A 17157-nucleotide genomic window follows, 5' to 3' on the forward strand; every position below is an offset into this window, starting at 1 on the left:
TTATATTATATTATCACTCCTTATCCGCAAACAGAGGAAGATCAAGTGTATGCACTACATAAATTAATGTACACACAATTATTTTTAATCTTCTTAGAGTTAGAAAAAGCCTTCGAAAACCTAGATAGGCAAAAGCTGTTTGAAATCCTAAAATCAAGAAATATTCCAGAAAATATGTTTAGTCAATAAATTAGTGGAGATTTACAAGAAAACATAATAACATACTTACTTACTTACTTACTGGCTTTTAAGGAATTCGGAGGTTCATTGCCGCCCTCACATAAGCCCGCCATTGGTCCCTATTCTGAGCAAGATTAATCCATTCTCTATTATCATATCCCACCTCCCTCAACTCCATTTTAATATTATCTTCCCATCTACGTCTCGGCCTCCCTAAAGGTCTTTTTCCCTCCGGCCTCCCAACTAACACTCTATATGCATTTCTGGATTCGCCCATACGTGCTACATGCTCTGCCCATCTCAAACGTCTGATTTAATGTTCCTAATTATGTCAGGTGAAGAATACAATGCGTGCAGTTCTGTGTTGTGTAACTTTCTCCATTCTCCTGTAACTTCATCCCTCTTAGCCCCAAATATTTTCCTAAGCTCCTTATTCTCAAGCACCCTTAACTATGTTCCTCTCTCAAAGTGAGAGTGCAAGTTTCACAACCATAAAGAACAATAAAAGATAATACTGAACTCTCACAGGAAGAAGATATTAACAAGGGAGTACAACACGGTTGCTCATTGTCGTCAACATTATTGAGTCCATCGCTGTGGAGTAACGGTTAGCACAGGTTCAAATCCTGGTTCAGGTATTACTCCGGGGTTTTCTCTCATTCCATTAATAATAAATGTTATATAACTTTCGGCGCTGGTCCATGGACTCATCTCTCTAACATTATCACTCTCAGCTCACTCATAAACTAATAACAATAGCAGTTAATAAAGCATCGTAAAATAACACACAAACTACTTTTAAGGAACCCGGAGATTCATTGCCGCCCTCAGTCTCTACCATTATATCCGACCTCTCTCAAATCCATTTTTATATTATCTTCCCCTCTTACACTAAAACATTATTGAATATTTACATGAATGGTATTCTAAACCAGTGAATAGAACTGAAAAATGGAGGAATTTAAATTAATTAGAGTGAAAAAAATCGAACTGTACTATTCGCAGATTATCAGCTCCAGAAGATAATTTTCAAATTGCAAGTCACAAATTAAACAAAATTCTAAAACATTATAGTTTAACAGCCTCAACGGAAAAAACTAAACTAATAATGTCTCGAGGTGAAACCCATAAGAGGGAAAAATATTAATTAGTAACAGAATTATCGAGCAAGTAAATACATTCTGCTGTTTAAGAGGTTTAATTTCATATGAAAAAGAAAAAGGAAATGACAATAAAATTTCGTTATTTAAAGAATATCAGGAATTAAGAATTTAAGAATGCTGAGTAATTTAACTCAACATTCTTTAACTCAGCATTCTAACCCTTTTTTTATTATTATGTGGTACTAAAAATAAAAATTAGACTGTTATAGACAAAGATAAATTTATGCGAAAACTGCAGGATACGGTATATCAGACTTCAAAACAAACGAAGAAATTTTTAAAGAACTGAAAGTAATAAATAAAATTTTGGAAAAATACAAAACGAATTGACCACCTCTGTGATGTAGGGGTCAGCATACTGATCTCTTATGCAGAGGGCCCGATTTCGATTCCCGGTGGGGTTGAATTTCCTGGTTGAGGTTTTTCAGGGTTTTTCCTCAACCGTAAGGCAAACGCCAGGAAATTCGGGCCACATCATCCCTGAATACCACCGGCCTCATTCATCACAGAAATCATATTCATAACAAATCAGTAATACATATACAGTCACCATCTAGTTGACAAAAATGGAACCAGTACTCAACAATAGTACACTGGCCTTCGGATTTCACCCAAAAGATTAACTCGCGATATGACCAAAGATGTTAAAGCGAGTGTAAATAACAGCGAGGGAAAAAAACGAATTAGATTGAATATGGAAATTGAATGTCTAGATCATGATTATTAGAATTAATAATGAAAGAAGACAGCAGGACCCACCAATGAAGAAGCTAACGGATGTATTCTAAGTTCAGAAGAGGTCTACATGCTTAAAAGAGCTTGATGACGATGATAATTTATGGTTTCACATCATTGTAGAAGATTTCCTGATTGATACTAGTCCGTGGGAAGCTAACATTATAGCATTACAGAGAATCGTCCTATTCCTGTCGCTTGTTGCTACTATTTCAGCAGGATTGAACAGCAAGCTGTTGTAACAACCATATGTTGTAATAAAGAAGGAAATAAAATAAATATTTTTGGGAACCCCTGTTTTGGTTAAAGAAGAATGGAGTCTGTAATATGAGTGAGGGAAGTGCGTTAAGCTAAGCTTCGTGTTGTGAAGGAATAGGAGCGCCTTGGGAAGGGAGCGCAGAGAACTGGACATGAAAAAGACATTATCAACCACATTGCTTTCATAACTCTGAAAAGTAAAGCTTAGCATCGTCTTCAACCGCGGAGCTGCGTCGTCGCTGCGCGTAAGCTGCACACGTGCTGCAGCCTGTAGTCTGAAGGCGTCGGCGAGATTTGTCTTCCAGTGGATTTCAAAAACGGAAATTCTGAACTATTACGTCAATCTGCAACCACCTGTACACTCACGCGTATTAATTAATTCATTTTATACATAAAGCACAAACTCTGCTAAAGTTCAAATGTACCGTTTCCAGTTAAAAATCCAGCGGTCTCGAGTTTGATATCCAGCAGGAAAATACGAACAGTGTTGACAACTCCAGAATATTCCGGCTTGTTGCTACTAAAAATTCCACCAGATTTGTCACCAAAACAGCTAAACTTTTAAATTAAATTACATAACGATCTACTCCATTAAAGATAATGTCATCCATGTCCAATTTAGTGGAATTACTGGAGCTTGTGGAACTATACTGTAGTGAAGGCGAATTTATTTAGAAATGTGGAAAGTTCAACGATTTCCATGTCCTGTAAGACCTACTTTAATTAGTAGAATGGCAATAACCATATCAGTTGCGATGTGAGGTTATAATTTAGATCATCTGATTATGTGATCGTTCACCTCTGCATTGGCTCAACGCAAAACAAGTAATTTTAGAGAGTCTCTAACGAGGTTATTTCCACTAACATCTATGTATTCGTTTACAATAATTCAGCTCACTTCTTTATTCCCAGATAATAAATTTAACTTATTCTTAAAATTCTACTTCAATTGTTAATGGAATTACGAATTATTTTTAAAATCTTGAAATATTTTTCGGGTGCAAGTACTGGTATGTTTTTTTTGGAGTTGTACGTTTTGTCGTAAACGTTATTGCAGTTCAGTGACAATTTTTAGTAGAAAACAGTGTAATATTTTAAATTTTCAGATTCAGCGTGTGAAAGTAATAACACAATTTATTACTTAAATATATCATATAATCTCAATACTGAACATTATATTTTATATAAAAATTTGAATTATTTTATCAATATGTATTAAATTAATTTTGACCTTTAATGGAATTTATTATGACTTAAGTATACTTACTATTTTACCTCTTTCCCACATTAATAAAATATATATATAGGAGAAATCGTCACTCACCGACAAAAAATAGTAATAATATTTGGCTTCAAAAATCAAACATGTCACCTCAAAAAAAAAAAGTCATATCGCCCAAAGTTGAAAAACAGCTATAAATCCCGCTGTCGCCGGCTAGATTAAAAAGGTATATCTAACCGCAAACGATTATATTGGCAATAGTCTGCTACGGGTTTGTATATCATTCATGGAACTAGGTACTATAGAGAGGCTAAAGACCTCTTATAAGCGCTCTCTACGGAGGCCAACAGTACTATGGATCGTTCCCTACAAAACATGGCGGTCTATAGTATCACCAGCTTCCGCAAGGAGTGCTTTTCAAAGGTACACTGCCTCTTTGAATAATAAGGTGTCCAGTAGTTTCCAATGAATACTTTAATTCATATTCTTGTATGATACATTTTCAATAATAATAATAATAATAATAATAATAATAATATTTCACAACATTTCATTATTATTATTATTATTTATTTATTTGTATTAATTGTAGACTTGGGTCAGTGGAAGAGCAGGCCTTAACTCTGCCAGGTAAAATAATACATTATGCAGAGAGCCTATAATGATAGTAATTAAGAAGCGAGTATGGATGTTTATGAAACGAGCGCAAGCGAGTTTCATAATTTTCATATGAGCTCTTAATTACCATTATAGGCGAATTTCATACGACTTTTTATGCTCGACCATATTCCTAACTTGAAATTACGGTATTCAGATGTATACATTTTATTTGTATCTGACAAGATCGGAAGTGACCTTGTTCTAGGTCGTGAATTGTGAGATGTGCGCAGACGCGAAAGTATTGATTTTTTCCGAGAAACAATAATGTCATTGACCTTGATGTAGCTAATCCCATTAAACTTGGTATAACCTTGATTATTGAATTCGACATTGAAAAAACGAGATGACAAATTGAATTTATTTGAATATTATTTACAATTAACGCTAATTATTATAGTAACAGAACATAACCTTCTGCGACAGTATTGGATTTCCAGCCTCCGTGACTTTTCGCTAATTCCCTTTCGATTGCATATCCGAGAATAATCGATACTTGCGGTTTTATAACGGTACAAAGCTGACTTGTCATTGGCTGAACACATGTAAGCTGAGTTATCATTGTCTGAAGACTTGTACTTTAATGAGTAGGTGTACTTTAATGACATGCATTAAAGGACTGCTGCCAGGTGTATAATTAGTACATTTCGGCATGGTCGAGCATAAAATAAATTATATTTTTCGGATACATCAATATTTAATTTAAACATTTCGCTATAGGTTTTGTAAAAAGCTGATTTATAAATGAAAGAGTAATAATTAAGATTTTAAAATTTCCAAAAATGTCTCATTCCCTCGGATTTAAATGAAATGTACCGTAAATCATAATATTCGTTGCTGGATAATTAATCCCTCTCAATACAAATACCATTGCCCCAGAGAATTATAAGATAAGACGGACTGAACATAAGCGAAATATCTGTACTAATAAGTTTGTACCATCAAGAGTTTAGTACTTATTGTGTTTATAGGGCCTACTCCAATTTTCTTTTTATTAATGCGTAGGGCTCTTTTTGTTAACAAAGAGGAAAGTTAGCACTTGCATCACACACAATTTGTCATTATTGTTCAAAATAATGTAAGAACAGTTTTATTCTGCAAAAGCCTCTGCCTAGTTGCGAGACACGTGTGAGATCAATGTTTGTTTCAAATTATATTAGACTACACGATGTCTCCATCACGCGACAATATTTGTTTCAAATTATATTAGAGTACACGATGTCTCCATTACGCGAAAAGAAGTGAAGCTAGCTGTGGCTCCTGTTGTTTCTGATAACAATGTTAATCGTAAGTATCTTATCGTTTTAATAAATGTGGTGAGTTACGATCACGAGTAACTTTCTATTAGTGTCATTCTTTAATTATTATGTTGTATGCTAAGAGGTTATTTGTAGTTTTAATAATTGCATTTTTCAAAAGTTCTCTGTGTTAATTCCAATTTCAAATGAATTTTTCTCAGTAACTTAATTACTGGATTTTTTTTTTTCGCCACTACCTTTCCTATATTTTAATCCTATTAGTTACATACGTCGTCTCTCTTGAAATCACCTGGTGAGCACTGAATTACATGATTTCATATTAGGTTAGATTAGCTGTAAGGTCATTAAATTTGTGACGAAGTCAAAAATTTATTTATTTTTCTTCTGCCGAATACATTCATCCGTCTTTAGGTGCTTTGCTTTGGTTGCATCGAGTATAGCTTGTCATTTAATATCTGGGCTATATTTAGTGAAACTAATAAAACATAGGCCTACAGCTGTTATAAAACGTAAAGTTTTGTGTGTATTTTACTTTTTACTTATTAACATAATCTTAATATGTAACTCAATTCACAATAATACTAACTTCATCACAGTCATTTCCTACAATATCCGAGCCACGCCCCTTTGTTTTGACTAACCGAAACATGGCGGACCAATGTTCAATTGTCTTCAACTTTCAAAAGTCTTTAGCCTCTCTGTAGTATCTAACTCGTTGAACTCTTCCTTAGTTGGATGTGCCACTGTTGCCAACTGGCATTCACTAAATTCCGCTAGACGGAACTTAAATATAAGCTATTTTCCAGCTAAAAAAATTGATTTTATAAAGTACTTTAAAATGAAGTAATTCAAAATTTCATTTATAGATACTCTTAATTATATAGCAAATTATTTAATATTGAATAATTGAAATTATGATTACTTGATTTAAATAGAGATTTCCTCAGGATCATCAGGGTCAATGAATCCTCAATGTTCAGTAGCAATGAAGAAGTACTTGCAATGGCGGCAATGTCTCTCTCTCTCTCTCTTATTAGATGTATGTGAGCCAGGGTTCGTATCACATCTATTGGCAGTGTTGTTGTTGTTTAGTCAACTCTCCGAAGACAGATCTGAACCTCACAAGTGATACCAACAAGGCACCATTTATGAGGCAACTAGGCCAGGAGATAATGGGGTAGGGTGGCCAGTTTATTTCATCTTCCGTTGCATACATCGCCCACTAGTAATATGTAATCTTTAAATTTGTTTTGGGTTTCCAATGTTTCCATATATGGATTATGTGAGTTACGTCACCTCGGCAAGAAAGGGAAAGAGTTGGGAGGGAAGGATGATAAGCAGATCCATGATGAAACATGTTTCAACTCGTCTCCGCATTGCAACATACTGTATGAGGCGTTCCGTAAGAGAAAGACTAACCCGCCAAATGTACCTGTAGAGATAATCGACGTTCAAAGTATTTTACCTGTAAACGAGATAAGGACGAAGCCGCCAAGGACACGTCTGTAAATAATGATAATTACTTTGTACATTGAAAAACGAATACCTTTATTGAAAATTGCAATTAAATGTCCAATTTAATATTCCAACTTCATAGTGATCATAGATGACATTATGAATTCATCAATATTATGGGAATAATTTGAAAATATTACTATATTAGAAAATGCAAAGGGCGTAGAATGAACTCAATAGTGGCAGATATTAATAACAATATAATAATAATAATAATAATAATAATAATAATAATAATAATAATAATAATAATAATAATAATAATAATAATAATAATAATAAAAACACTTAATCGCACTTTGATGTGACTGTACAAGATGTCTGAAATTATTAATAAACAAAAATAAGTAGATGCCTGTCATGTTATTACCCTTGCTATCAAAAGTGGTCTCACTTGTTCTGGGAACAGAGATGCTAATAATCCATTGCATCATCTTCATGCAGATGTTCTTCTCAGGCGGTCACTGCTAGTTGCACGTTTTGTTAGCTGATCACGTCATCCAGAAATGTTCTGTGGCATATAGATAAGGAGAGATATTAGATCCTTTACTTTATCAGAAGTGAGCTTTATTGGCGTGACATAGTACCTCTTTGGCAAAACCAGCTGAAAGAGATCGGCCTGTTCTTAATGCGACATCTGTTCACATCAACAAAGGTTACGAGCTCAGAAATATAGATATTCTGGAGGTCATAATCACCAAATTCCCAGAAATTACGAAGTACAGGTTGTATTTTCTCCATACCTAATGCGTTGAAGCACCCACAAGTACATGGCGGGCCTATACCGCGAGCTTGCACATGTCGAGATGTTTTCGTACTAATGTACGATTCACCTTTGTTCCTTTTAATCTTTGCTTCTAAGTTTATTCATTTTTCGGCATGCCTCTGACGTTTCCTACAGTAACTAGATATGTCTGGTTGATTATCACTGTCACTATTACTCATACTAAGCTATTACAATGTCCATAAATACACGTAATTCCTCACTACGGTTGTACTCGTCTGTGTGTTTACAACAACACTGAGACAATGTATGGCGCGCGCCTTCAGGCGGAGTGGCGTATTCGCCCTTCTCGTACGGAGTAATATGAATATTATGAACCTGCCACAGACTACTCAGTTTCTCCAACCTTGCAAACAATGGTAATTTCGATGTATTAAGGAAGAGCCCGCCAACGTCTGCCAGGCTTATCGTGCAGATATGTGTCTTAAATATTCGGAGGAGTAAAAAATACAAAATTCTATCCTTGACGGGCTCGCCCTTCTCTTATGGAACGCCTCATATTATTACGCGCTTACCATGAATAGTTTGAGATTAATATTTATATAATATTAAATAAATTAATACCAGGCGAGTCACTTGCCCTTTATTTATACGAAGTTACGCAATACCAAAGATTCGCAGTCAATTCTGTAAACACAGAATTAGTAATAATTCCTAGACATGATGGAGTAATATGCCTATCAGACTACATCAGGTGATTAAGACGTGTAGCTACTAATGGTGTGCGGGTTCGGGTCTTGCATTGTGTGTGTTATTTAATCTCGGAACTTAGGAATAGTACACATATTTCCTCCTCATCGATTCTAACCAGCGGTGTCGTAAATGTAGTACAAATCGAAGTTAGCACTCCGGGCATGTATTATAGTATGGTTGTGCTTCCGACACTAATATATTAATGCTTGTGAATAAATAAACATAATACGTTATTAATTTGTCATTAACCTATTAGGCTATAGGTGATTATTTCATTAGCATTTTGAAGCGATGAAAGTGTCTAAAATCAACTGGTACTAAAACTTTCCTTAGTAGCCAAATAAAATGCAGAGTTTCCTATTTTTAACTAAGAAATTACTCTCTTGGACAGAGGTCTCCAAAAAGCGTATCGTCATTCGTGCTCTCAATGCTGCCCGCCGAACACAGTGTGCTGCAAGGCTAGAAAAGGGGAAGAGACTCGTACCTCAACAGATAGGAGCGATCAGTGGGGGATCGCGACAACGGTCTGCTTAAATTTACAAATAATAACATCAAAAGAATAAGAAATACCATGCGTTTGTATATTATTCTGATATACTATGAAGCTGGAGCCCCGTCTATTCCTATTGACACAACCATTGAAAATTCAACCTCTTCTGTTCTATGGTGCCTTTCAGTGCCTGGAAAAGATCTTCTCCAGTTGTATTTTGTAATTACATCTAGAAGACATTCAGACACAGTGAAATGTTCATTAACTCCTCGGATGAAAATGGCTAGGTGAGCTTTGTCATTTCTATCTGTGCTTTCGTCCAATACAAGTGAGTAAGATACAAACTGGTGAATTGTGGTTTCGACTTCAGATTCAATTACATTTTCTATCTTGAAATTCCTTCTTTGAACTGTAATTGGAAACATTTTAATTTTCTTAAACTTTGACTTTGTTCTGGACACAGTATTTTAGTAACGTCCTGAATGCACGATTTTACAAATGATGCTTATGTAAAGGGCTTCATTGATTTTCCAATATTCCAAGCTAAAACACAGCTAGCAAAAAGCTTTTTTTGTTTAAGACTGGGGACACGTGTGTGATTTGTGTTTGTATTTTCTGGTTTTATATTTATAAAAATATTTGTGGATCTATGCATTTTACCTAATATTAAGAGAAAAACTATATGTTTGTCATGCGGAATTGAGTGTAAACGTATTATAATATACTGATTATTATGTATAACCAAGAGTCATACAGATAGCTTCAAAATAAATTATTTTCACATGTCCAACATGCCTGTAATTGAATAATTTCAAGGGAAAAATTGTTCCGGGGCCGGGTATCGATCCCGGAACCTCTGGTTGAACGTAATAGCGCTCTACCACTGAGCTACCCGGGAACTCCACCCGACACCGTCTCAACTTTTCCCTTTATATCCACACAACTCGCGTGGGCTGACGAAACGCCAGAGACCCACAACGAGTGCACAGAATCTCTGTGTGACTTGGAATTGTGGTTTTCTGTTAACGTACACAGTAACGTATATATTATGCAAATCTAGTCTTTCAGGTGAAGCTCCCTGTAAAGCAGATTTGAATAATTTCAATAATTTTTCCCTTGAAATTATTCAAATCTGCTTTACAGGGAGCTTCACCTGAAAGACTAGATTTGCATGCCTGTAATTGTATGATATTCTTTGTGAAGAGTCGAGCAGTGTCGTCGCATGTTAAATTTTAACACACCCTTAAGAAATTTCGAACAAATTAAGTATTTCACATTCTTCCTACTAACTCAAAAAAATTCTCTTTCTATTCATCCTTGAATGTACTACGTCCATGATTAGAAGACATTGTGAAAAGGTGGAACACGCCGACCAACACAATGATAATAGCAGTCCGCCACTGCTCTTCGTTTACGCATAAACACTGCGTACAGTAGGCCTACAGTGGAGATGGGTGAGGCGGAACGCGCTCATTACGTACTGGCTTTGGTTCCGTTCAGGGGCTTACTCGCGAGCACGCTTTTGGAGACGTCTGTCTGCTCTTGGAGGTACAGAAATGTTTCACCTAACCTTGTGTTAAATCTTATAGAAGCAAGTATAGGCCATTCGTTATCTCGTGAAACCTACTTGCGCATGAGGACAAGAATAAAGTAGACTAGGAAGCTTTACTCCCATATTACGCTTCTACTTATTCCCACTATAAGATTCTTACTATGTGCTACGATGCACTCTTGCATTTTGTTTCTTAAATTAAGTTTTTAACACATTTCGCGTATATAGTTAATACCAAAAATCACACCCCTAAGTCTAAGTTCAAAGATAAAATCTGTAGGTTATAATATATCTCCCTGATCAATCATTGCATCTAAATTCTTCATACTGTTCAATATATTTTACAAAAATTTGTTTCGTACATGAAAATTTTCGACGTTCTTGATTCGTGTAGCACTTCTGTAACTGTTCGTTATGAAACATTTGCACACAATATGCAAGTCATAAGCAATAAAATTGCAGCCGAATTAAATATAATGGTAATTATCATTATGAAAAACGAGACTAATATGCGATGGAAAGAACAATTCTAATAATTTTACAAAAGTGAAGTGTTATTCTTCGCCATTGTAGATCATAATCTGCAAAAATATGCTGATCATGTGATCAACATGGCTCAAAATAATCGTGTGGTAATATTCAGGAGAAATATAATATATGGGTAAAAGAGTACGGATAGTAATTTTGTGGATACCAGGATATGTTGGAACAAATGTTATTTCCAAAATTGAATAGTGATTGTAATGACTAGCTACATTTTGCAACAGAATAGAGTTTCCATTCATTTCCATTATGATGTGAGACTCCACCTCACTCGTGTTCTTGCACAGCGCTGGATTGGACGTGTTATAGATGCGGACAATCATATTCTCCGGTGACCGTCACGGTCCCCGGATTTAACACCGTGTAATTTCTTTTAGTGAAGGTTTGTGAAAGACATGTTTTGCGTACCCCAAATGCCCCGTTCCCTCCGGGATATCCAGGAATAAATCACTCGTTCTATGGATACCATTACACCAGACATATTCGATTGGGTATGGCAAAAATTCGGCTACTGCTTAGATGTGTGGCATGTGTCCATAGGTCGCACAATGAGGCAATTTGAGTGATGTATACCAAACTTGGACAGTTATTCTTCCGATTGAAACATGTTATTAATTTATACATTAAAAAATACAGAAAATGCAGTAGTTTAAATTCCCACCATTCTTTTGTGAACACGTTGTACTATTCGCATTTTGATGCCTCATATTTATGCTGAGTATGTAAACAGCAAAGGATTCTGCAGTGTTAATAAAATAAATAATTACAAGTTAGGATGCTCAATGGTTAGGGTTTGTTCTTGAGAGCAGAATACTTAGTTAGAATACGTTATATTTAATATCAAGTCAAGAACCGTGGGTAAAGTGATGCAGTAATCCTTAGTAACAGTGGATAAGGAATCACTCTCTGGATGATATGACCCATTATAGCAATCCCTGCACCAGAGTAGAAAAGAAAGAGTTTAATTACCTATTAAAATATGGTGCAATTATAATTATGGCAATTTTGAGATAATATGTCTGATTGTTAACATTGATTTTCTCATCCCTTCGGCAATTTTTATGCTTTCCATGTTAGTGCAACTGTTACATATTGATAAACGTAAAATAATACAGGATCTAAAAATTGAATTTCAGAATAAAATAACAACAAAAATATAGCCACTGGGTATGTAGTCTATTTTTAATTTCTGCTGCGCTAAATTGAGTAAGAATAACATTGTAATTAAATATGTGAATTGCAATTCATGACTTGTGATCAAATAAATCAGTTTAATTTAAAACAAATATGTCAGGCTTTTTAACTTTCATGAAAAATAACCTCCCATTTACTTGTACTGAAAAATAAATTAATTTACGTAGTATTTTATTCAAAACAGAATTATCTTTAACCAAAAATATTACACCAGTTATTTATTCCACACTTATAATACAATCTTCGTATTTCCTGTTGCATTCTTGTCTACTTTGTCTTCACCCATTCTTTATGTTTTGGATTTTCTTCTTAAGTTATTTCTCTGAAATCTCTGCATTCAGTATTTTATCGTACGCATCTGGTCAAACTACAACCTCTAACTAAAAAATACTGTTGTAAAACGGCAAGCGGTTATACTCCGGCGTACGAACAGATCCGTGCACTCTTCTCTTCGCAGACCGGTCTCACCTCACTCCTTACTGCTTACGTTACTTCCTCGGGACAGGCGCTTCGCGTTGTCATTAAGTCGACGAAACTTTACTACCTGGGACCGGTCTGCATAGGAAGTTTTGTGTGTATACATATATACAGAGTTTTTCCGAAGTGGTGTTACAAACTTTCAAGGATGATGGCGAAGGGCACATGTATCAATTTGAGATCAGGAACCATGGTCCGAAAATGATCGAGTCGAAAGTTATAAACAAAAATAGTTGTGTGGAAATGGAATTGTAATTTGGCAGCACGTGCCCTCCTTCCCTTAACCTTTGGAACAATCGCGGAAAAATGGTATGGCCCGGATGTCTCCTACGTGGGTACTTGCCCGATACAATCTGTGAGCTTGTCTACTGTTCCCATTGGCTCATCCGTATTCGAAAATCAGGTCTGCTTATTCCGCTCTCGCGTTCCTCCACTTCACTAGGACTGATCGACTGGACACTGCAACTTGTACACATACACTTCTGTCTACAGACGTGCATATCAGGACCGACTATGTCCGTTACCCATTACGCTATCTGCATTGCTTTAGTGTAGTTTCCTGTCCCTACCCCTCAGAAGCGCACTGAATGGAATACTATAAGCAGACAACGTAAACAACGTCACATGAATACAGTATGTTGTACAGATAAATACACATAAATAAGGTGTACAGAGGAATAAAATTATTTCATTTCCACACAATTATTTTTACTTGTAACTTTCGACTCGGTCATTTCCGGACCAGGGTTCCTTATCTCAAATTGATACATGTGCCCTTCGCCATCATCCCTGAAAGTTTGTAACACCACCTTGGAAACACTCTGTATATAATATACTCGTTATATAAGTTATATTAAAAATATATGTATATTTTCATCCATTTTCATAGCTACTCTTTTGAAATTTTCCTCGTGCTGGCCACATGATACCTCCGGTCTAGTTGGATAATCGTTCACCTCCACTGAAGAATGGGACGTGAGGACAGCAGCCGGCTGGTCGGCCTTCGGCTCATGGGACGTTGCGCCACGGATTATTATTTGACAATTTCCACAATACGAAATTAGGCGATTGGAAAGAAAATTATTATGCTCTTTGAAAGTACGACCTACTAGTCAATAATTGTTATTCGAGAAAAAAAGTCACTGTAATTAAACGTATTTGTATGTAAATTTATTTATTTTCTGGCAGGATCTGATTAATTCAGGGACACGAATATCTCATTCTTTAATATTTTGAGAGATAAATTGTGTTTGCCTTACATAAATTGTATTTGTAAATGTTTACTTTATTTTCTTTCAGTCGTGCTCAAAAAATATCTTTATGCAATTCTAGCCACATAGTCTCTGCTGCTTAGTAAATATTTGTCCCAAGTATCGTAGTATTCGGAGATATTTGACTTACTGTTCATTACAATTCAATTTATAAAAGTTTAAAAACCACTATTTTTTTTACCAATTTATTGGAACTAGAAATGTTAGATCACAGGAGGGGTAACATTAGTAGCAAAAGAACTAGCTAGATATAGAATAGGCTTCGTGGGAGTACAAGAGGTTAGGTTAGATGGGAATGGCATATCACAAATAGGAGATTACTTGTTGTATTATGGGGAAGGAAACAATAATCACCAATTAGGAACAGGATTCTTTGTACATAAAAGAATAAAATCAGCAGTAAAAAAGGTCAAATTTATCAGTGACAGGTTATCATATTTAGTACTTAAGGGTAGATGGTGCGATATCGTAGTTATAAATGCTCACGCCCCTACAGAAGAGAAAGACGACCATATAAAGAATAGCTTCTATGAGGAATTAGAACATACTTTTGATCAGTTACCTACATATTACATGGAAAATTTTATTGGGGGATTTCAACGCTAAAGTAGGACGGGAGGATATTTTTAGACCAACTATTGGAAAAGAGAGCCTACACGCAACTAGTAGTGATAATGGAGTTAGATTAGTCAACTTTGCCGCATCGAAAAATTTAATTGTCAAAAGTACAACATTCCCCCATAAGGATATACATAAATATGCTTGGACTTCTCCAGATGGATTGACTATAGAGTGTTAGTTGGGAGACCGGAGGGAAAAAGACCTTTAGGGAGGCCGAGACGTAGATGGGAGGATAATATTAAAATGGATTTGAGGGAGGTGGGATATGATGATAGAGACTGGATTAATCTTGCACAGGATAGGGACCGATGGCGGGCTTATGTAAGGACGGCAGTGAACCTTCGGGTTCCTTAAAAGCCATTTGTAAGTAAGAAAGAAATGTTAGATCCCTAATAATGAAATTCGTAAATAATACAGGGACATCATTTTATTTTTACTTCAATTTTTATTGTACCTGAGTTTTTTAATATACTTCACTCCCACCCCTTCTATTAATGAACTTCAACAGTCCTCCACCCAGATCCAAGACCGCATATACAGTCATAGTAGCCTTACGGTCATAGTAAACAGTACGTTCCAAAAATATGTTCGCGTTTTCCAGTGACGAAAGAACTTTCAATATTGAATCATTTTCGCACAGGTACTGTCGTCCATTTGCCTACGTCGTATCCCGGTTTCCCTCACCAGCTTTTATTCGCCAGCTAGTGGCTGGGCTGTCTTAGTTCTTTTCTGAGAACATTAATTTCTATTAGGGATTAGACGTCTACGTAATATTACACAACTGTTTAAAATAACTTAAAAGGGCCTCGTTAAGTAATTAACTGTCACGTAATTTCCTCCCTTTCTACGACCCTACGACATAACCACTTGGACGGACAGTAGATAGTATGTCTGAGTCATTTTATCTTTTCGGATCGGGCAGAAGTGAAGATTGAATTTACAGTACGTAAGGCACTCTTTTATAGAGTAGGTACAGAATTATTTCAACATGAGTTACTAGTACGAAGGACGAAACTGGTAATTGGGATTAGGTACAATAGGCTATAGTGCGATAATATGCATATTAGAACTGAAGCCTGTGTCGAAATGAACGGCCACGATTTTCAAAAATGTGTTTAAATATCCGTATTATGATTATCTTTCAATTTACTTCATTCTCTATATTGTACGCTAATGTGCTGTAGACAGTATAATATACACTGCATAATGAATACGTCCACAATGACAGATCAGTTCGTGAGTGAAAACACTCATTATTAATACTGTACTGTATTTTGGTTAAACAAAAACCTAATGAAAATTATCAAACTCAAAAGCGCGATATTTCCTAGTTTACGTAAACGGATGAACTACTTTTCTTCCCTCCTATACCTAGTAAAGTGATTTCTTTGTAGCAAACGGCGTTGATCCTGAGGTAGTCAAGGTAATATTAAAAATGTTAGTAAAAATAAAATGATGTCCCTGTATATTCGAAATTTGTGAATCATTTATGGAATTAAATTCAAGATAAACAATATATACTCTGTTCCATCATTAATGAAATAGATATTTAACTATTTCATAATCGGTTTTATTTTGAAAATCGGCTTAAATTAAAAAAAGTGAGGTAAAATAATGAACTTTACTGTAGCTTCATATTTTGTGAGAGATATGCCATATCTTTCAAGTGCTAAGTAATTAAAAGTTACTGTAATTTTATAACTAAACTATTTTTCATCATGATAAATGATTTTCAACAAACTTAATGCGGACGACAAAATTTAAAATTCTGTCATAGTGTACGTGGACGATCCTTTTCCTCGTATACATTTCAATTAACTCCACCTTTATAGGAAAGTAAGTAAAATAGTGCAATTTCTCTCTGGGGATAAAGACGCGCATATGTTGCACAGATGCAGGCGTTACATCGCAATGAATGCTGAAATCACAGCGTGTGGAGCAGACTGCGTTGAGCACGACGCTGGCGATGTTAGACAAGGGTAACGTTAATCCACGTGAAGGAGCACTTGTGTGAACACCCCTCTGTATACAGCATAGGGTAAACTGAGTCCGCCCACCCACCCTTCACTGCAGTGTGAACAGTATGACGTTGGATTACTCCTTCGAGAGGAATTCCACACATCTGTGGCATCCGCGAGGGTCGTCGACGCTGTCGTCGGCGTCGGAAAAGGAGTCGACGATGCCCGTGACGTTGCTGCACACCTCCCCATGTATAATTTGCATCCTTATTGCGTGTACTCCCTTCTCGGCGAAGAATCGCTCTGCCTGCCGCTTGCTTCTATTATCGTGCCATAATGTTTTAGCGTGTTTCGGAGGTTAACGTTCCTCAGAAGTACAACAAACCGCTGCACGTTGTTGTGTAATTATCAGTTCCCATCAGCGAGTGCTTTTAAAGCGCGAAAACTATAATTATTTTTACCGGAAGGTAAATTAAAAAATTAAAACCAAGGACATTTCGCCTTCCGTTTCTTATCACAAAAAGAAAACCATAAAATATTTACGAAACATTTTATTGATGTTAAAGTTCTCTTTTCTACGCTGCA

The 17157-nt window shown here is 35.8% G+C and overlaps 1 long non-coding RNA gene across 1 annotated transcript in view; it reads left to right on the top strand.

Moving 5' to 3' along the window:
* LOC138705637 (uncharacterized) overlaps positions 1-17157 on the top strand; it is a 381721-nt gene that overhangs the window by 13274 nt on the left and 351290 nt on the right. The gene's annotated exons all lie outside the window — the stretch shown is intronic.

Source organism: Periplaneta americana, chromosome 9 (genome assembly GCF_040183065.1).
Source record: "Periplaneta americana isolate PAMFEO1 chromosome 9, P.americana_PAMFEO1_priV1, whole genome shotgun sequence".
NCBI classification, from domain to species: Eukaryota; Metazoa; Arthropoda; class Insecta; order Blattodea; family Blattidae; genus Periplaneta; species Periplaneta americana.